General features: G+C 43.2%; 1 long non-coding RNA gene across 2 annotated transcripts in view; it reads right to left on the bottom strand.

Annotated features, from left to right (window-relative positions):
* Positions 1–21,537, bottom strand: part of LOC137636846 (uncharacterized) — a 205,712-nt gene extending 184,175 nt beyond the window's left edge. For both annotated transcript variants that reach the window (XR_011043259.1, XR_011043255.1), the window contains exon 1: positions 21,162–21,537. This is a non-coding gene — a long non-coding RNA (uncharacterized lncRNA). The remainder of the gene's footprint in view (positions 1–21,161) is intronic.
* Positions 21,538–22,376: the final 839 nt, after the last annotated feature.

Consider the following 22,376-nt stretch of genomic DNA (forward strand, 5'->3'; position numbering starts at 1 on the left):
CTGGCCATTCACCTTCAACACTGGTGGTGGGTTGGGGGTGAATTTGCCAGCTATCTTTTTTACTTTCCTCCACACAGAAGATGGTGGTGTTCTACTGTTAATAGAGGAAACAAAAGACATCCATGACTGGCGCCTTGCTTCTTTCATGGCACGACGGAACTGTGCTCTACATTTCTTGTACATTATTAAATTCTCATCAGTTCTGCGTCTACGCAATCGTGTTAGAGATCTTCTTGTGGCTCTGTGGAGTGCAGTTAGTTCTGAAGACCACCACGGGACTGGTCGTCGTTTGAATAACCCTGTTGTTTTGGGAATTGAATTGACTCCTGCTGTATGAAGAGTTCCATTCAGTAGGTCTATGGCATCATCAACACTTTCAAACTGTTCTGCTCTCCCTTCGATTTCACTTAGCTCACAAAATTTAACCCAGTCTGCCTTGTCTAGATTCCAACGTGGCGATCTTTGCAAAGGCGGACCCTTGTTGGTGTTTATAATGATTGGTGCATGATCACTAGTATGCCAATCATCTAATGTCCTCCAATCAAAATCAAGAAGGCAGTTAGAGCTTGCAATTGAAAGGTCAATGCATGACAAAGTACCTGTCTGAACATGGAAGTGTGTGGGCTCTCCTGTATTAAGGAGTCCCACATCCTCATTCTCCACAATTGATGAGATAATATTGCCCCTTGTGTTGGCCAAAACATCACCCCATAAAGGATGTCTACCATTCATATCTCCCAGTAAGAGAAAAGGTTGAGGGAGTTGTTGAATGACCTCTGCTAAATCATCATATAAAATATTATCATTTGGAGGTAAGTACAGAGAGCATATTGTATATTTTCTCCCTATATCAATTTGTACAACAACTGCCTGCAGGGTTGTACGTATAGACATGGGTATTTGGGGAACATCTCGACGAATGTACATGAGACTTCCGCCATGGCTCCCTGCTTGTTGATTATATGGTGTTCTATAGCTAACATACTCTCGAGGACTAGGAGTGTTAGAATCAAGCATACTTTCCTGTAGACATACAATTATGGGGGAATGCTCATGAATTAGGAGCTTAAGTTCTTCATATTTCGCCCTCAAACCCTGACAGTTCCATTGCAAAATGGAGGAGAAAATTATGGATTATTTCTGGAAGACATCTTGGATGAGGTCTTCCCATTAGCAGTTTTTAATGTAACATTATTACCAGTAGGTTTCTTCAGAGGTGGTCTTGTTATGTTGGGTTTAACGTTGGTGTTTTTCTTTGTATTCTTTTTATCTATTTGTTGAGGTGGATGGTGGACCTCAACTTGAATTTCTGATTTATTCAGTCCATCTTCTGGTTCATTAGAAACATCAACAGACAAAACATCAAATTTATTTGATGTCATAACCTTAACGTTTCTAATGGAGGGTGGAGAGAGAGATGGAGGTCTCTCTCTTTTGCGATTAATAGATGGTGGGATTCGAGGTTTTTGCACCTTTCCCACAACAGGTGCATCAGGTAAGTTAGTCTTAAGTGGAACCTCCATCAGATCAGGCAAGGACATGGCCTGAGAGAGGTTTGTATTACTTTTTGTAATGGCGGCTGAAGGCTGTACAGCAATGGGCAATGACCTAGTGTTAATACACCGTGGTAAAGCCTCAGGAGGTGATAAGGTTACCTCGTTATTTGACATTTTGTCAGATAGTATACTTTTTTTGGAGCTATTGGCAGTGCTAGGTTGGTTTGATTTTAATGCCTTAGCATATGTATTTGATTTATTTAATAATCTTTTGGCATGGGTCACACTTATGTGTTCTAAGTTTGATTTGTTGAGGGCAGCTTCCTCCAACTTATATAGCTCGCAAATCTTGTCTGTGGATTTGTGATTCGAGCTGCAATTCAAACACCTGGCTCCAAGTGCACACTCTCCATGGTAAGATTTGGAGCAAATACCACACATCTTCTCATTTTTGCAAACTTTGGACGGGTGCCCAAATTTAAAACAATTAAAGCATTGCAATGGCTTCTGCTTGAAGGGTCTTACTTTAATCCTTTCGTTCTCGATAATAATATGAAAAGGTACATCAGCATCCTGGAACGTAAGGATTATCATTGATGTACCTGGGACTTTATGAACTTTCCAAACATTTAATGGACACATGGCCAGTATCTCCTCCTCTGTAAAATCATATAGGTCTCTGTTAAAAACTACGCCCCTTCCGTAGCTAAAATTTAGGTGGGGTTTGACATCTAACTTAATGTCATCATTATTTATTTTCATATTGGACAATATTACCGACTGTGTACTGGATTTGGCATGGATAAGGAAACTATTTTTTCCGAAACGAGATATATCGCCTGGTGCAATAGTTCCTACTTTTTTCTGAATCAATTTGCATATTTTAAAATAATTCCCTGTAACCCCCTTTGATTCAGCTATAAGCCACATCGGTGGTTTTGGATTTCTCTGGGAGGGCATGACTAAATCTGTGCCTTTTTCCAACCAATCGGCAGGCCTGTACACATCCAAATCTTTTGGTACCTTATCACAGAGAGCAGCCGCGACATTCAAGTTATTAATTTTAATATTATTCAAATTACTTATTGCACTAAATGCTTCGTCATAACTACTATAAGATATCCATGAATCCCAAGTTTCAGCTTCAAGTTTCATCCTTATTTCTTTTATGCATCCATAGCATTCAAATGCTTTACATAGATCATCATAATTTGTTTCTATTGAAATTTGTGTAACATGGAGGATTCGAAGTTTCCTCGTGTTACCCAAATTACTCGATTTAGAAATATCAGTAGAATGGTCCTTTCCCGTTCCGAGGTCATCAACAGAGCTATCCCTTATCACATTAGCAGAGGTCGTCAACAGTGCCGGGGGAGAGTCAGCGTATCCAGGGGATGGGGGTTCGTTCCTTAAAGAATCCATAATAGTAAAGAGAGGGAAAAGAGTTAGTTTGATGTACCTGCTCGAGAATGTTAGGCCATCACGCGTCGGAAAGGAAATTTGCACTCTCTACTATCGGCACAATGAGAGTATACTTCCCAGATGGTCCACTCCATACCCTACCCGAAGGATAGCATCAAAACAGATATAGAGGCACAGGTGTAAGCTGAACCCGCCTGTTAGGACTGAGACCAAGAAATTATGGAATCAACCTCCCCATATCTATAATGACGGGCTTCCGGCCAAAAGCCGAGAGTCCTACCCCAAGCATTGGATCCCCCTGGATTCCGAAGACCCAACACTTGAGAATAGTTCCGCCAAAAAGGTCCAAACCATCTTCGGGATGGCTGAAATCATCCAATACTCTCATATATAGCTTTGAATGCAAACACCTCCCAACCGCGATACCTCCTCCCACTCATCAAAGCAGGCAGCAATAAAGGATGTATGAACATCCCCGCCGGGGCTACAATGGATGTGAAAACATCCAAGCCATAGGAGAAAAGAAAAAAAAAAAATAAATAAATATATATGTACATAATATATACACACATATAATGAGGGAAATTTTTCTCATAGAGTTTGGAAAGCAAGACTAAAGAAAGTTTGTGAAATTAGGATAAGGTTGAAGTAGTATTGAGAAAAAGAAAAAGGTAAAAGAGAGAAATTTAGATTCGAACTGGGGGAGCAATTTCCCCAAGTTCGAGAGCCCTCTTGCCCGTCACCAAGTTTCAGCACGGGAATTAAATGCCGTGCTGAAGCTTAATGACTTCATCAAGGCATTCTCTCATTAAGAGGGAGGTATGTGAGTGATTGGGGTAGACGGCTACCCGCACCCCGCCCCCTAACTAGCGGTTAGGGTGGTAGAAGGTTGGTCAGGGCACCAGCCAAACGATAAGATACTACTTCTAGAGTGTTATGGGGTCTTTTGCCTAGCCAGACAGTACTACATTGGATCCTTCTCTTTGGTTACAGTTAATTTTCCCTTTGCCTACATACACACACTGAATAGTCTGGCCTATTCTTTACATATTCTCCTCTGTCCTCATACACCTGACAACACTGAGATTACCAAATAATTCTTCTTCACCCAAGGGGTTACTGCACTGTAATTGTTCAGTGGCTACTTTCCTCTTGGTAAGGGTAGAAGAAACTCTTTAGCTATGGTACGCAGCTCTCCTAGGAGAAGGACACTCCAAAATCAACCCATTGCTCTCTAGTTTTGGGTGGTGCCATAGCCTCTGTACCATGGTCTTCCATTGTCTTAGGTTAGAATTCTCTTGCTTGAAGGTACACTCGGGCACACTATTTTATCTTATTTCTCTTCCTCTTAGTTTCGTTAATAGTTTTTATAGTTTATGATGGAGTACCTGCAAGTATGATATGTTTTCCCATCGCGGGCAGGCGCCAAGTGAGTGTGCCGGTTGCAGAGAGCAACTGTGTTGACTCTGTACCTGAGGACGCAATAAACCACATGCCTCCACCACCGTGTATCTCTTGTCCCCCCTTGACATCCAATATGGCGCAGTGATTCTCAAGGACCTCTGAGACCCTCACCATACCCTTCCACCACCGCTCAGTGCAGTCCACCCCAAGGGCCGCACGTCCCGTCGTCCCCCGTGGGCTCGTCCCTGCCCTGCAAGAAGCCAGGCAGGCCATGGTGGCACAGCAACAAATGATCAACGTCCTCCGCGACCGGCTTACGACACATACTACCCCTGCACCTCGTGTCCCTGCGTCTACAGCCCCGGAGAAGAGTGAAATTGAGCTGAAGCCCGCCACATTCAGGTCCTGGAGGAGGTCGATGGAATGCTGGATCAAAATGTGCAGACTACAGCCCCACGAGGTCGTCCACCACATCAGGCTATACTGCACACCCGCTCTACAACGAGCACTGGACGCCAGATTCACCTCACAGGAATGGAGTACCCTCACCGCTACGGAAGCCATGGATTTTATTCGTGATATTGTGTTACGATCTACAAACCGTGCTGTGTTATGGTCGGAGTTTTTTAATGCGATACAAGGCCCAGGAGAAAGTGTTAGTGATTATTTTCTAAAGTACTCAAAAGGCCACTGATTGCAATTTCCATTGCCCTCAGTGTCAGTGTAATCTAGCTGAATATATGTTATTACCTAAGTTAATGGTGGGCCTAAGTGATGAGGCTATGAGTTGCCATGTGTACCAATGTAGCAACGACATCAATAGTGTTAGTGCCCTTAGGGCCAGGTGCTGTGCTTACGAGGCGGCCCGCGTCGATGCCGCTGTGCGCCAATGCAATTACAGTGAACCCTCGCTACTTCGCGGTTCGACCATCGCGGATTCACCACTTCGCGGGTTTTTTCCATAACCCATATATATATACATATCGCGGATTTTCCGGAAATTTCGAAAATACCGAGAAATCTGAAGACCCCCAAATACGATATTTTGTTACCTGTAATTCCATTAATACTGTAATTAGTAAGATCTGGTCTTACTGATTGTTCATTGCATTACATATGATATATAATTCAGCACAGAAAGAAATAAAACACGAAAAGAGAATGTGATCATACGATAATACAGTACTGTATACAGTACGTAGTAAAATTAAATCAAACATGAAACGCAAATCAGATGCAGTCATACAATATTAGAATGGTGTAAGGCTGTTGATGGCTACTATACTACAAATGTAATGGATGTGCATCTTTTCCATGATTCTTTTGTATGTATACGTACGTAGTACTGCATCCAATAATATTCTTTGTTGCAAAAATCATATTTCGAATAAGCGTACGAGAGAGAGAGAGAGAGAGAGAGAGAGAGAGAGAGAGAGAGAGAGAGAGAGAGAGAGAGAGAGAGACACATCCTACAAAAGAATAAAATAGCATACGTAAAGCTATTACGTGTATTATTATTGTTATTATTATTATTATTGTTGTTGTTGTTAATAAAATTATTATTGTTATTATTATTATCATTATTATTATTATTATTACTGTATTATTATCATACGATAATTCAGTACTGTATACAGTACGTAGTAAAATTAAATCGAACATGAAACGCAAATCAGATGCAGTCATACAATATTAGAATGGTGTAAGGCTGCTGATGGCTACTACTGTACGTACTACAAATGTAATGGATGTGCTTCTTTTCCATGAATCTTTTGTATGTATACGTAAAATTAAATCGAACATGAAACGCAAATCAGATGCAGTCATACAATATTAGAATGGTGTAAGGCTGCTGATGGCTACTACTGTACGTACTACAAATGTAATGGATGTGCTTCTTTTCCATGAATCTTTTGTATGTATACGTACGTAGTACTGCATCCAATAATATTCTTTGTTGCAAAAATCACATTTCGAATAAGAGTATGAGAGAGAGAGAGAGAGAGAGAGAGAGAGAGAGAGAGAGAGAGAGAGAGAGAGAGAGAGAGAGAGAGAGAGACACACACACATCCTACAAAAGAATAAAATACTGTAGCATACGTAAAGCTATTATTATTATTGTTATTATTATTATTATTGTTGTTGTTGTTAATAAAATTATGATTGTTATTATTATTATTATCATTATTATTATTATTATTATAGTACTGTACTGTATTATTATCATTATTTATTATTATTATTATTAATACTGTACGTACGGTATGCGCGGGGTGTCTTGTATGAGTTGGTAACCTACGCATCATATACCGTAAGACGGGTTGTGATTGGTTCAAGCGCTGATAGATGACGAATCAGAACTCAAGTTTTGTTATCTAGCCTGTGATTGGTGTTTTGCCATCATCTCCAGCTTCCAGCATCTAGGTTCTCGCGGGCCCGGGTCGTCCACTCTCTGTTCCCGCGTATCGCTGAGTAGACGTTCTTAAGTTTGTGAAGTTTAATCTGTGCTGTGTGCGACCTTTTTAAGTTGAACTTTTTGTCAAATCCTACTGTACAATGCCTCCCAAGCGTTCTGCTTCTACTAAGGCTGGTAGTGAGCCTAAATGCCACCGAAGGATGATGACGATTGCTGAGAAGGTTACGCTTCTCGATATGTTAAAAGATGGTAGAAGTTACGCGTCCGCTGCGCGCCATTTTGGGATCAACGAATCTACTGTTCGCTATATCAAGAAGGACGAGGCGAACATTAGAAAGACGGCTGCAATCACCTTTAGCAGATCAGCGAAGCGAGTCGTTACAACGCGTAATAAAACGATCGTACGCATGGAAGGTGCTTTAGCTGTGTGGATTGCCGACTGCCGGAAGAAGAACATAGCCTTGGATACGAACACCATCCGAACAAAGGCTTTGAGCTTGTATGAGAATTTTGCTGCAAAGGAACCTCAAGACGACGACGGCAACCATGCTGAAGAAGATGATGATGCAGATGATCCTCAACCAGGGACATCCACTGATTCCCAGCCTCAGAAACAACGTTTTTCCGCCAGCAAAGGATGGTTCGCGAAGTTTCAGAAACGCTTCGCTCTGAAAAGCGTTTCCCTGCATGGGGAGGCTGCTTCGGCTGACACTGCCGCTGCTGAAACTTACGCGAACCAGACATTCAAGAATATTATCGCCGAAGGTGGATACAAGCCGGAACAAGTCTTTAATATGGATGAGACCGGCTTGTTTTGGAAGAGAATGCCGTCGCGAACTTTCCTGTTCAAAGAGGAAGCCAAAGCCTCTGGCTTTAAAGCATTCAAGGATCGCGTTACCCTCGTGATGTGTGGCAATGCTGCTGGATTTTTGCTAAAGCCGGGGCTTATTTATAAGTCGAAAAATCCTCGCGCTTTGAAAAATAAAAATAAGAATCTCCTTCCCGTGTACTGGATGCATAATCAAAAAGCATGGATTACGAAGATGCTGACCTCCAACTGGTTCCATCAGTGTTTTATCCCGCAAGTCAGCAAATATCTCTTAGAGAAGGGCTTGCCATTCAACATCCTTCTCCTTATGGATAACGCTGGTGGACACGCAACTGACCTGTCGCATGAGGGCATTCAGGTTGAGTTCCTGCCACCCAACACCACGTCATTAATTCAACCGATGGACCAGGGGGTTATCAGGGCGTTCAAGGCCCTCTACACGAAGAACACCTTGGCGGACCTCGTTGCGTGTGTGGATGCTGCCCAAGATAATGAGGATGAAGATTTTAACTTGAAGGCGTACTGGCGGCAGTACACCATAGCCACGTGCCTGAAGAATATTCAGAAGGCACTTCAAGAGATGAAACCTGCAACCGTGAATGCGAGCTGGAAGAAGTTGTGGCCCGAGATTGTTTACGACGACGAGGGATTTACACCTGCTGAAATCCAACACTCTGCAATACGCAAATCTGTGCAGTTGGCTGCAATAATTGGAGGTGACGGGTTTGGCGACATGACGACTGAAGACGTCGACGAGTTGTTGGACTGCCATTCCCAGCCCCTAACTGACGCAGACCTCGAAGACCTGACGAAATTGGCAAGCGAAGAAGAGAGTGAAACCCAGGAAGAGACCCAAGAAAATGTCGAAGAAACGGGCTTAACATTAGAACGGCTTGCCAAGGCCTGCAACCATGCGAAGGAGTTGAAAGAAATGTTGCAAGAGTGGGACGAGGATATGGTTCGGTCGATGCAATTCTGCAACAAGGTTGATGACATAATGACTCCCTACAAGATGCTCTTAGATCGAAAAAAGAAGCAGCGGTAACAACTTCCGATCACAATGTTCTTCCAGCCTCGCAAAAAAGAGCCAGTTCCTCCTGCTAGTACGCCTTCGGAAGAAATTGAAGAAGTTTCCCAAGAAGAAGTTGAAGAGGTGTCCCAGGAAAAGACACCTCCGTCTGAAGAGACGTAAAATACTACCTGGCTGCACAGTAGAACACATCATCAGCTTCATCATCATCATTTCTACTGTGCAGCAAATTCATCGCCATCATCATTCAAGTTTTTCTTGAACTTCTTTCGTGGTGAGTACAGTAACAATCTTTATTTTTTACTTTAATTTTCTCACATTCTAATACTGTATTTGTGCCTGTTTTATAGTTTAGTACTGTACTGTATGCATTAAGTTAAAGGGAAGGTTTTAAAAGTCTACATGTTGTAACCTATCATATTTTTTTTTTTTCTTAAATTTACATTTATGTACGTAAAACAATCTCTCTCTCTCTCTCTCTCTCTCTCTCTCTCTCTCTCTCTCTCTCTCTCTCTCTCTCTCTCTCTCTCGTAAATTGATTTTTTTTGTTTAAAATTTACATTTACAGTACGTACGTAAAACAATCTCTCTCTCTCTCTCTCTCTCTCTCTCTCTCTCTCTCTCTCTCTCTATCTCTCTCTCTCTCTCTCTCTCGTAAATTGTTTTCCTGCTTTGCTACGTACAATATGTACTGTACAGTACTGTATGATTTTATATAGATACGGTAAATTATATTTGTAAGGTAACATATTTTGTAAATGCTTTTACTGTAAATACTGTACTGTATCATTATTTATCACTATCATCATGCGCGTTAAATGCCTTGTTTGTTCTGAGCGTGGTTGTTTACTGAGCGTACAGTGAACCCTCGTTTATCGCGGTAGATAGGTTCCAGACCCGGCCGCGATAGGTGAAATTCCGCGAAGTAGTGACATCATATTTACCTATTTATTTAACATGTATATTCGGACTTTTAAAACCTTCCCTTATACGTAGTACTGTTAACAAACTACCCTTTAATGTACTGAACACTTAATGCATGTACTACAGCACCCTAAACTAAAACAGGCACAAATATTAAAGGTGATTTTATATCATGCGTTTCCTAAATACCTAAAAAGCACGATAAAAAATGGAAACCAATGTTTTGTTTACGTTCATCTCTGATCATAATGAAGAAACAAACTCATTTAGTCTACACATATATGTATAGGTTAGTTTTTGCATCGATTATATTGATTATACAGTATGTTGATTTTTTATTACCAATGTTTTACTTTATTTTTCTTAGGACTTCCAAATGAAATGTTTTTCTTTATGACGCCGCCTGAAACGACGGCGTCATAAAGTACTGTACGCTCAGTAAACAACCACGCTCAGAACAAACAAGGCATTTAACGCGCATGATGATAGTGATAAATAATGATACAGTACAGTATTTACAGTAAAAACATTTACAAAATATGTTACCTTACAAATATAATTTACCGTATCGATATAAAATCATACAGTACTGTACAGTACATATTGTACGTAGCAAAGCAGGAAAACAATTTACGAGAGAGAGAGAGAGAGAGAGAGAGAGAGAGAGAGAGAGAGAGATTGTTTTACGTACGTACTGTAAATGTAAATTTTAAACAAAAAAAATCAATTTACGAGAGAGAGAGAGAGAGAGAGAGAGAGAGAGAGAGAGAGAGAGAGAGAGAGAGAGAGAGAGAGAGAGAGAGAGAGAGAGAGAGAGATTGTTTTACGTACGTAAATGTAAATTTTAAACAAAAAAAATATGATAGGTTACAACATGTAGACTTTTAAAACCTTCCCTTTAACTTAATGCATACAGTACAGTACTAAACTATAAAACAGGCACAAATACAGTATTAGAATGTGAGAATATTAAAGTAAAAAATAAAGATTGTTACTGTACTCACCACGAAAGAAGTTCAAGAAAAACTTGAATGATGATGGCGATGAATTTGCTGCACAGTAGAAATGATGATGATGAAGCTGATGATGTGTTCTACTGTGCAGCCAGGTAGTATTTTACGTCTCTTCAGACGGAGGTGTCTTTTCCTGGGACACCTCTTCAACTTCTTCAAATTCTTCCGAAGGCGTAGTAGCAGGAGGAACTGGCTCTTTTTTGAGAGGCTGGAAGAACATTGTGATCGGAAGTTGTTACCGCTGCTTCTTTTTTCGATCTAAGAGCATCTTGTAGGGAGTCATTATGTCATCAACCTTGTTGCAGAATTGTATCGACCGAACCATATCCTCGTCCCACTCTTGCAACATTTCTTTCACCTCCTTTATATGGTTGCAGACCTTGGCAAGCCGTTCTAATGTTAAGCCCGTTTCTTCGACATTTTCTTGGGTCTCTTCCTGGGTTTCACTCTCTTCTTCGCTTGCCGATTTCGTCAGGTCTTCGAGGTCTGCGTCAGTTAGGGGCTGGGAATGGCAGTCCAACAACTCGTCGACGTCTTCAGTCGTCATGTCGCCAAACCCGTCACCTCCAATTATCGCAGCCAACTGCACAGATTTGCGTACTGCAGAGTGTTGGATTTCAGCAGGTGTAAATCCCTCGTCGTCGTAAACAATCTCGGGCCACAACTTCTTCCAGCTCGCATTCACGGTTGCAGGTTTCATCTCTTGAAGTGCCTTCTGAATATTCTTCAGGCACGTGGCTATGGTGTACTGCCGCCAGTACGCCTTCAAGTTAAAATCTTCATCCTCATCCTCTTGGGCAGCATCCACACACGCAACGAGGTCCGCCAAGGTATTCTTCGTGTAGAGGGCCTTGAACGCCCTGATAACCCCCTGGTCCATCGGTTGAATTAATGACGTGGTGTTGGGTGGCAGGAACTCAACCTGAACGCCCTCACGCGACAGGTCAGTTGCGTGTCCACCAGCGTTATCCATAAGGAGAAGGATCTTGAATGGCAAGCCCTTCTCTACGAGATATTCATTGACTTGCGGCATGAAACACTGGTGGAACCAGTTGGAGGTCAGCATCTTCGTAATCCATGCTTTTGGATTATGCATCCAGTACACGGGAAGGAGATTCTTATTCTTATTTTTCAAAGCGCGAGGATTTTTCGACTTATAAATAAGCCCCGGCTTTAGCATAAATCCAGCAGCATTGCCACACATCACGAGGGTAACGCGATCCTTGAATGCTTTAAAGCCAGAGGCTTTGGCTTCCTCTTTGAACAGGAAAGTTCGCGACGGCATTCTCTTCCAAAACAAGCCGGTCTCATCCATATTAAACACTTGTTCCGGCTTGTATCCACCTTCGGCGATAATATTCTTGAACGTCTGGTTCACGTAAGTTTCAGCAGCGGCAGTGTCAGCCGAAGCAGCCTCCCCATGCAGGGAAACGCTTTTCAGGGCGAAGCGTTTCTGAAACTTCACGAACCATCCTTTGCTGGCGGAAAAACGTTGTTTCTGAGGCTGGGAATCAGTGGATGTCCCTGGTTGAGGATCATCTGCATCATCATCTTCTTCAGCATGGTTGCCATCGTCGTCTTGAGGTTCCTTTGCAGCAAAATTCTCATACAAGCTCAAAGCCTTTGTTCGGATGGTGTTTGTATCCAAGGCTATGTTCTTCTTCCGGCAGTCGGCAATCCACACAGCTAAAGCACCTTCCATGCGTACGATCGTTTTATTACGCGTTGTAACGACTCGCTTCGCTGATCTGCTAAAGGTGATTGCAGCGTCTTTCTAATGTTCGCCTCGTCCTTCTTGATATAGCGAACAGTAGATTCGTTGATCCCAAAATGGCGCGCCGCGGACGCGTAACTTCTACCATCTTTTAACATATCGAGAAGCGTAACCTTCTCAGCAATCGTCATCATCCTTCGGTGCCGTTTAGGCTCACTACCAGCCTTAGTAGAAGCAGAACGCTTGGGAGGCATTGTACAGTAGGATTTGACAAAAAGTTCAACTTAAAAAGGTCGCACACAGCACAGATTAAACTTCACAAACTTAAGAACGTCTACTCAGCGATACGCGGGAACAGAGAGTGGACGACCCGGGCCCGCGAGAACCTAGATGCTGGAAGCTGGAGATGAGGGCAAAACACCAATCACAGGCTAGATAACAAAACTTGAGTTCTGATTCGTCATCTATCAGCGCTTGAACCAATCACAACCCGTCTTACAGTATATGATGCGTAGGTTACCAACTCATACAAGATACCCCGCGCATACCGTACGTACAGTATTAATAATAATAATAATAAATAATGATAATAATACAGTACAGTACTGTAATAATAATAATAATAATGATAATAATAATAACAATCATAATTTTATTAACAACAACAATAATGATAATAATAACAATAATAATAATAGCTCTACGTATGCTATTTTTTTCTTTTGTAGGATGTGTGTGTGTCTCTCTCTCTCTCTCTCTCTCTCTCTCTCTCTCTCTCTCTCTCTCTCTCTCTCTCTCTCTCGTACGCTTATTCGAAATGTGATTTTTGCAACAAAGAATATTATTGGATGCAGTACTACGTACATATACATACAAAAGATTCATGGAAAAGAAGCACATCCATTACATTTGTAGTACAGTAGTAGCCATCAGCAGCCTTACACCATTCTAATATTGTATGACTGCATCTGATTTGCGTTTCATATTCGATTTAATTTTACTACGTACTGTATACAGTACTGAATTATCGTATGATAATAATACAGTAATAATAATAATAATAATGATAATAATAATAACAATAATAATTTTATTAACAACAACAACAATAATAATAATAATAACAATAATAATACACGTAATAGCTTTACGTATGCTATTTTATTCTTTTGTAGGATGTCTCTCTCTCTCTCTCTCTCTCTCTCTCTCTCTCTCTCTCTCTCTCTCTCTCTCTCTCTCTCGTACGCTTATTCGAAATGTGATTTTTGCAACAAAGAATATTATTGGAAGCAGTACTACGTATGTATACATACAAAAGAATCATGGAAAAGATGCACATCCATTACATTTGTAGTATAGTAGCCATCAGCAGCCTTACACCATTCTAATATGGTATGACTGCATCTGATTTGCGTTTCATGTTTGATTTAATTTTACTACGTACTGTATACAGTACTGTATTATCGTATGATCACATTCTCTTTTCGTGTTTTATTTCTTTCTGTGCTGAATTATATATCATATGTAATGCAATGAACAATCAGTAAGAGCAGATATTACTAATTACAGTATTAATGGAATTACAGGTAACAAAATATCGTATTTGGGGGTCTTCAGATTTCGCGGTATTTTCGAAATTTCCGGAAAATCCGCGATATGTATATATATATGGGTTATGGAAAAAACCCGCGAAGTGGTGAATCCGCGATGGTCGAACCGCGAAGTAGCGAGGGTTCACTGTACAGTACTTTATGACGCCGTCGTTTCAGGCGGCGTCATAAAGAAAAACATTTCATTTGGAAGTCCTAAGAAAAATAAAGTAAAACATTGGTAATAAAAAAATCAACATACTGTATAATCAATATAATCGATGCAAAAACTAACATATACATATATGTGTAGACTAAATGAGTTTGTTTCTTCATTATGATCAGAGATGAACGTAAACAAAACATTGGTTGCCATTTTTTATCGTGCTTTTTAGGTGTTTAGGAAACGTATGATATAAAATCGCCTTTAATATTTGTGCCTGTTTTAGTTTAGGGTGCTGTAGTACATGCATTAAGTGTTCTGTACATTAAAGGGTGGTTTGTTAACAGTACTACGTACAAGGGAAGGTTTTAAAAGTCCGAATATATATGTTAAATAAATAGGTAAATATGATGTCACTACTTCGCGGAATTTCACCTATCGCGGCCGGGTCTGGAACCTATCTACCGCGATAAACGAGGGTTCACTGTAGAGGGAAACTGCTTGCACGGCTGGCAGCAAGATACCCGAGGCAGATCATCCGAATGCAACCATCGCTGGCACAGGTAGGGGTCCCCCACCCCCTCCCTGCGGGAACTGCAGCGGCTGCCACGCCTCTGGCAGAGCCTCATGCCCCGCTAAGTCCGCCGTATGCAACGGGTGCCGCAAGCAGGGCCACAACTGCAAATGCTGCAGAAAATCACAGGCAAAATCAACAGGATCCCCGACAGATTTGTCTAGTGCTGTGTCTAGCGCTGTACTTGTTGCGGGCGCCAACCTCGCCCGCCACCCAGTAGTGGAGGTGACAGTCGTCCACACCGACACAGGAGTGTGAGTGCTTGTCACCGCCGTGGCGGACACCGGGGCACAGGTATTTGTGGCGGGCCCCTCCTTGCTATCGCACCTCCAAGTCCGCCCAGCAGCCCTTACACCCCGTGCCAGCTTGCGGGATGTGGCAAACCTCCCCCTGAAGTGCCTTGGATCTGCCGTGTGCCACGTCACCTTGCAAGGCCGCACCACGGAGCAGGACGTGTACTTCGTGCAGTCGGCAAAGCACCTCTTCCTGTCGCTGGACACCTGCAGGGACTTAACACTGGTACCCAAGGAGTTCCCCCACTCCTCCCCCGCGGTGGCACACGTGAGCCTGTTCGATGGCACGGCCAGACGGGCCGCCCAGGTACCACTCCGACCCGCCGAGGTGCCCCTGCCGCCCCAGGAGGAACATACGGCCAGGTTGGAAGCCTGGCTCCTGCAACATTTCGCCATGACGACATTCAACACAGCCAGGAAGCCAATGCCAGTGATGCAGGGGAAACCGCACCCCATCCACCAGCTCCCAGGAGCCACGCCTTACGCATGCCACACCCCACCATCAGTGCCAAAACACTGGGAAGAGGAAGTGAAGGCCCAGCTCGAAGAAGATGTCCCCCGTGGCATCATAGAACCGGTACCGGCCGGGCAGCCAACCAAATGGTGCGCCCGTATGGTGGTCGTCGCCAAGAAGTCAGGACAGCCACGCCGTACAGTCGACTACCAGCGCCTCAACGCATCCTGCCTACGGGAGACACACCACACCCCCGCCCCATTCGACATGGTGTCCGGGGTACCTAAGCACACATTCAAGACCGTGGCGGACGCGTACAGGGGATACCACCAGGTGGAGCTAGACAAAGAAAGTCGCGACCTAACCACATTCATTACCCCCTGGGAGAGATTTTGTTACCGTCGTAGCCCCATGGGGCACTGCTCCGCCGCCGATGCGTATACTCGACGATTCGACGACACCATCCAGGATATCCAGAGGAAATATAAGTGCGTAGACAACACCCTGCTCTACGACGACAGCATCAAAGGGGCTTTCTGGCATGCCTAAGACTTCCTCGAAACATGCGCAGCCAAGGGTGTCACCCTGAAGCCGGAGAAATTCCAATTCGCAAGAAGGGAAATGGACTTTGTGGGCTTCAACCTGGGCTGGGAGCCCTACAAGCCAACAGAGGAACATTTGGCGGCCATCAAGAACTTCCCGATGCCACGTCAGCCCTCTATCACCGACATAAGGGCTTGGTACGGATTCGTCAACCAGCTGGCACCCTTCCTCACAACAGCCTCCATCATGAACCCATTCAGGGAGCTCCTCAAGAAACCAACCGGGAAGTTAGTGTACTGGGACGAGGCACTCCGCACAAAATTCCATCACGCCCAAGACATGATCTGCCAATTAGCAAAGGACGGGCTGGCCTACTACGACAGGAGCCGCCCCACAGCAGCGATCCCCAACTGGAGCAAAGAAGGCATAGGGTTTGTAATCCTTCAGCAGTATTGCGCATGCAGCTCCGCCAACACGCCCTTTTCGCTGCACAGGCGGGTGGCGCCTGGCACTATGCGGCAGCCGCCATCTCACCGCCGCCAAAGCTGGCTACGCTGCCGTGGAGGGGAAGGCCCTCGCGGTAGCCTGGTGTCTCCAGAAGGCGAGGCTGTTCTTGCTGGAGTGCCCCAACCTCACCGTTGTGACGGACCACCGCCCGTTAACCAAGTTGCTGGGGGATCGGGCCCTCACGGAAATCTCCAACCCCCGTCTCTTCAGGCTGAAAGAGAGAACGCTGCAGTACCGATTCAGGGTCAAGTATCTGCCAGGGAAGCATAACAGCGCGGCAGACTTCCTGTCACGATACCCCGCCTTGAAAGCCGATCCCAGCGCCCACAACGTGGACCTCGACGAAGACCTCACCGACGCCATAGTGACCGCCGTCCTGGCAGCAGTAGAGCACGACAGCTGTGTCGTGAACGAGGCGAGGGTTAGGCACGACGCTGTCAGCGACCCCGTGTATCAGCTGCTCATGGCCAGGGTCCTGGCCGGGGATAGGGCCGACAGGAAGTCCCAGGAAGTTGCATGGCTTCGGCCCTTCTACGGTGTCAGGGAGAGGCTGGCCGTTATCCAAGACTTAGTGACATACACGTTCGAATAGGGCAACGTCCGCCTAGTTAATCCGGAGCCTCTCAGTCAGCAGGTGGCTGCCAACCTACACGCGGGGCACCAAGGCCTGGACTCGATGCAACGACGAGCGCGCCAGACGGTGTACTGGCCTGGACTCGAGGGGGACCTGCAGTATCACCGATCCTCGTGTGAAGAATGCGACGTACACGCACTATCCCAGGCCGCGAAGGAACTCACCATCACGCCGCCCCCAGAGTACCCCTTCCAGATGAAGGTAGCGGATATGTTCCAGCACGACGGACACTCGTATATGGCCTATGCAGACAGGCTCACAGGTTGGCTGGAGCTGGCCCACTCCCCCCACGGCACCTCCTCCTCTCACATCGAGACCCAGCTATGTCGCTACTTCGCCAGGTGGGGGGGCCCCGCAGCAAATCTCCACGGACGGTGGCACCAACCTGGCAAGCGAGGAAATGGGGGAATTTTTTAAGTTATGGGGCGTGTCTGTGCGGCTATCATCCGCCCAGTACCCGCAGTCCAATGGCAGGGCAGAGGCCGCAGTCAAGATCGGGAAGCGGATAATAATGGCGAACACGGGCAGCGGCGGCAACCTCGACACGGACAAGTCCTCTATGGCTATGTTGCAGTACCTCAATACCCCCCTCCGCGGAATAAATAAGTCACCCGCCCAGATGGCAGAGGGCAGGCAACTCCGAGACGGCGTACCTACGGCCTGCTGGCACCTCACGGTAGACAAACCATGGGGGGCAACCTTACGGCAAAGAGAACGTCAGATGGCTGACAGCGGTGTTGCCCTCACCGGGAACGGACCCTCCAGAAAGCTTCCAGTTTTCAAACCCGGGATCCCAAGTGCAAGTGCAAAATCAGGCTACTAAGCTGTGGGACCGTACCGGTACCATGGCGGAAACGCTCTCATACCGACAATACTTAGTCAGACTGAACGGCAGCGGGTGCCTCTCCCTCCGTAACAGGAAGCACCTGCGTCTCACATCATCGAGGCCTCAGCCTGGGCGGGCCACACCTGCTACGCATCCAGCCACGCCTACGCCCGAGCAGCCACCGGTCAGTCACCCTACGCCCAGCCCACAAGCAGTAGGGGAGCCACGCCCATCACGGCGCACTAGAAGGCCAGCGTGGATGGATGACTACATGTGACGTCGTTAACGGTCATATACCTTCTTTTATGAAATCACGTACTTTACAGTAGCACCTGCTTATATTTTTGTTGTATCTGCTCCTCATATCATTTTATGAACATGTATTACCTACACATTGTATTTTACACTACCGACAGCTATGTATCTGTCTTCCTATTCTTGCACATGCATACAATTTAATCCATGTATATCCATGTATTATTTCCTATCATTGCCTCTCCATGTATACCCATTTATTAATCTCGGGGTGGGGGGGGGATGATGGAGTACCTGCAAGTACGATATGTTTTCCCATGGCGGGCAGGCGCCAAGTGAGTGTGCAGGTTGCAGAGAGCAACTGTGTTGACTCTGTACCTGAGGACGCAATAAACCACATGCCTCCACCACCGTGTATCTCTTGTCCCCCCTTGACATCCAATAGTTTATATACGAGATATTTATTTTAATGTTGTTACTCTTCTTAAAATGTTTTATTTTTCCTTATTTCCTTTCCTCATTGGGCTATTTTCCCTCTTAGGGCACCTGAACTTATAGCATCCTGCTTTTTCAACTATGGTTGTAGCTTATCAATTAATATTAATAACAATAATAATAATAATAATAATAATAATAATAATAATATCCCTCGCTAAAATTCTCATGGCTCATCTTTCAGCTTCGCCGAAATAAATATCCCTATAAATAGCGTAAGGTTTGCATTTTGTGTAGGAACGAATAACCTTTATTTTCGTTGCAAATAAACAATTAATAAGATATACCAAAATATACCCTTGGGCAATGGGTATACCCTGTGGGAACCAGGGGTTTTGGGTGGGGAAAATTTACTTGGGAATCATTAAATAATGGTAAAACTAACGTTTTCTTCTCTATGAAAAATTTAATTTGATGTTACTGTTCCTAAAATATTTTCATTTCAATTTTTCATTACTTCTCTTGAAGGATATTTATTTCCTTATTTCCTCTCCTCACTGGGGTATTTTAACCTGTTGAACCTCTTGGACCTCTAGAATTCTGCTTTTCCAACTAGGGCTATAGCTTTGCTCCAAATAATAATAATACAGTATACATTATTCTCTGGGAGGGGTTCTGCCAGCTAGGTCTGTAACCTTGAAAGGGGGGTATAAGGGGCTGCCCCTGACATGGTCTGTAACCTGGGAACTACTAACAGGTTATGGAAGGTGCGTTAAATTTTGTGGCCTTTGGAGTAAATTTTGAATTTATATTTTCGTTCCGGAAAAACTTACCACATACGACAAACTGTTTTCCTACAGTTAATAGCATGTTTGCAATGAATTTTACCTTTACTTCAGTCATAAATAATCACATTTTTTTCTTGTTAGTCCCATCCAAAGCAGGAAATTTTTCCCCCCTGACTGAAATTCCCCCCAGGGAAAATTTGCCTAGGATCAATTAAACAATCAACAGTAAGTTTGACAAAATGGCATCACGAACTCTGTTTGGTTGACTATGTTGGCGTCAGTTCCAAGTCGTTTAGTGAGGAAACTGAGCTATTTTCTTTTTATAGCCCCTTCCCCCTCTTCAACATATCTTGCTAATTATTGCTTTCCCAGAATTTAAATAACCACCTAATTACTGTGCAAGAAGGTGAGAACTGCAGGATTACATTATATTGGAGTAAATGGAGAGTGTGGTGTTGTAAACTATTACCGACAAAATATTAGGAATATATATATATATATATATATATATATATATATATATATATATATATATATATATATATATATATATATATATATATATATATATATATATGCAATGTTAAGCAACGTTACTAACGTTACGATGCCATTGCTAACGTTAGCAATGGTACAATAATATTAACATGTGTACAGTATTTTAAAGCATTTTTCCATATACCCTTTATAAAAAATATAAAAAGGTACAAACGGGTACAGAACCTAACAAACCCACCTAACCTAACCTAGAAGTTCCCAGGTCACAACCCCTAGCCAGGGGCAAGCCCCTGGACCCCTTCCCGGGTCACAACCCCTAACCGGGGCCAAGCCCCCAGACCCCCTTCCGACGTCATAACACCTAGCCGGGGGCAAGCCCCCAGACCCCCTTCCAGGTCACAACCCCTAGCCGAACCCCCTTCCCAGCTCACAAACTTGTACTGACAAGAGGTAATGTTGAACTGCGCACTCTAAAACCATTAAAATTAAAGAAATTAATGACTTACTTTCATGACCCGGTGTAATGGTCTGTTTTCCCCCGTCCGAAATAATGGTTACCTCCACCAAGCAAAGGGGGAATCTTGGCCCAGGGGGGGAATATTATCCTGGGACAAAGTTCCCCCAGGGGAATATATATATATCCTGGGCCATATGTCCCCCGGGGAGAATTTCGGACCGGGGGTGAAAAACAAACCATTACACCGGTTCTCTCCTGTGTCCGTTGAGAATAATGGGATAATGGGAAAACAGCTTATTTGCGGTGGAAATATTGGCCAAATTCGTTGAAACCACATTATTTAAATAAGGAATAGTTGTTTTTCCTCTAAGAAATGTTGTCCTGTGTTAAACTATAATTTTACCAAGTTTTATGCATATAGGCTATTTTCCATTAGTTTTAAAATCAGTCGTGTACAACTAATGGTTTAAGGAGCTTGGTATGATCCCATGAATATGAGATATCAACCACCCAGAAACCTGAAAATTAGTAATTAATTGTATTTCTTACAGTAATCCGCAGAATCTACAGAGGTGCATAGGCCTAGAGGCCACAATTCTAAATTTGTCTAAAATTGCATTTACCTTTGTAAAACTACATTTTCTATGAAGATGGAACTGCATTTTTAATTACATTCATTTGCAGATTATGAAGAAGGGTTTACTTGCATCACGAATTATGTACTGTAGTTCTTTCCTCCAGTCATGATCCTAACACCACTTCCTCTATTGTTTACCACTTTTACTGATAGGCTAAGGCTACCATACCAAGCCTCTCTAAAGCATCGTACCAATACTTACAATTAACAAACACAAATTATATAAGTTTTCTGCTAGACCTACTCTTCATAATACATACCGTTAAGTAACTTATTATTTTTGACAGTTTTGGTCACTGACAACTTCACTGGCCTAGTAACACTAAGCACTTAGCTTCTTGAAAGTTCAATTTCATTGTCCCAGTCAACTTTTTCTTTGTATTTTTTTTTTCTACTACGACACCGAGTAAGATCTTTTACTCTTCTTGGTAAAGTTGTTGTCATATAATTTCAACCATAATTTTCGAGAGCACTGGTATAACATTAAGATTTGCAAACAACCAATACAGTACTAAGTACTTTAAGTAAATTCAAGGCTCAGGAATCTCAGGATGGGGCTGTATTGTGTAATTCGTGTCGTACCATGACTTCAAAATTAGCGCCTTTCAATAAATCAAAATGATCGTACATGTTAATGTGTTTGATTTACTTTGTAAATTTCAAACTTTTCACAGCAACACTAATACAGAAGAAGAATTTTATCTAATGTAGAGTTTGCTAATTTTATACATGTTAATACAATGCCAGTTCAGTATCTGGTTTGCAATCTTCAAATAATTTCATAATCATAGTTTTTCTTTTTTATTGTCTAGAAATTTACCAAACAAATAAAATTTTACAAGGTCTCTATAATAGAAATAGTTTCGTTGTCACTAAAGGACAACGGTTAAATTTTTTCCCTTTTGCAATCGTATTATTATTACTATCCAAGCTACAACCCTAATTGGAAAAGCAAGATGCTATAAGCACAGGGGCTCCAATAAGCATAGCCCAGTGAGGAAAGGAAATAAGGAAATAAATAAATGAAGAGAACAAATTAACAATAAATCATCCTAAAAAAAAGTAACAACGTAAAAACAGACATGTCATATATAAACTATTAACAACGTCAAAATCAAATGTGTCATATATATAAACTATAATAAGACTCATGTCCGCTTGGTCAACAAAAAAGCATTTGCTCCAACTTTGAACCTTTGAAGTTCTATTGATTCAACTACCCGATTAGGAAGATCATTCCACAACTTGGTAACAGCTGGAATAAAACTTCTAGAGTACTGCATAGTATTGAGCATATAGTCTTTGGTATTGAGCCTTATGATGGAGAAGGCCTGGCTATTAGAATTAACTGCCTGCCTAGTAGCCTATTACGAACAGGATAAAATTGTCCAGGGAGATCTGAATGTAAAGGATGGTCAGAGTTGTGAAAAATCTTATGCAACATGCATAATGAACTAATTGAACGACGGTGCCAG

Source organism: Palaemon carinicauda, chromosome 3 (genome assembly GCF_036898095.1).
Source record: "Palaemon carinicauda isolate YSFRI2023 chromosome 3, ASM3689809v2, whole genome shotgun sequence".
NCBI classification, from domain to species: Eukaryota; Metazoa; Arthropoda; class Malacostraca; order Decapoda; family Palaemonidae; genus Palaemon; species Palaemon carinicauda.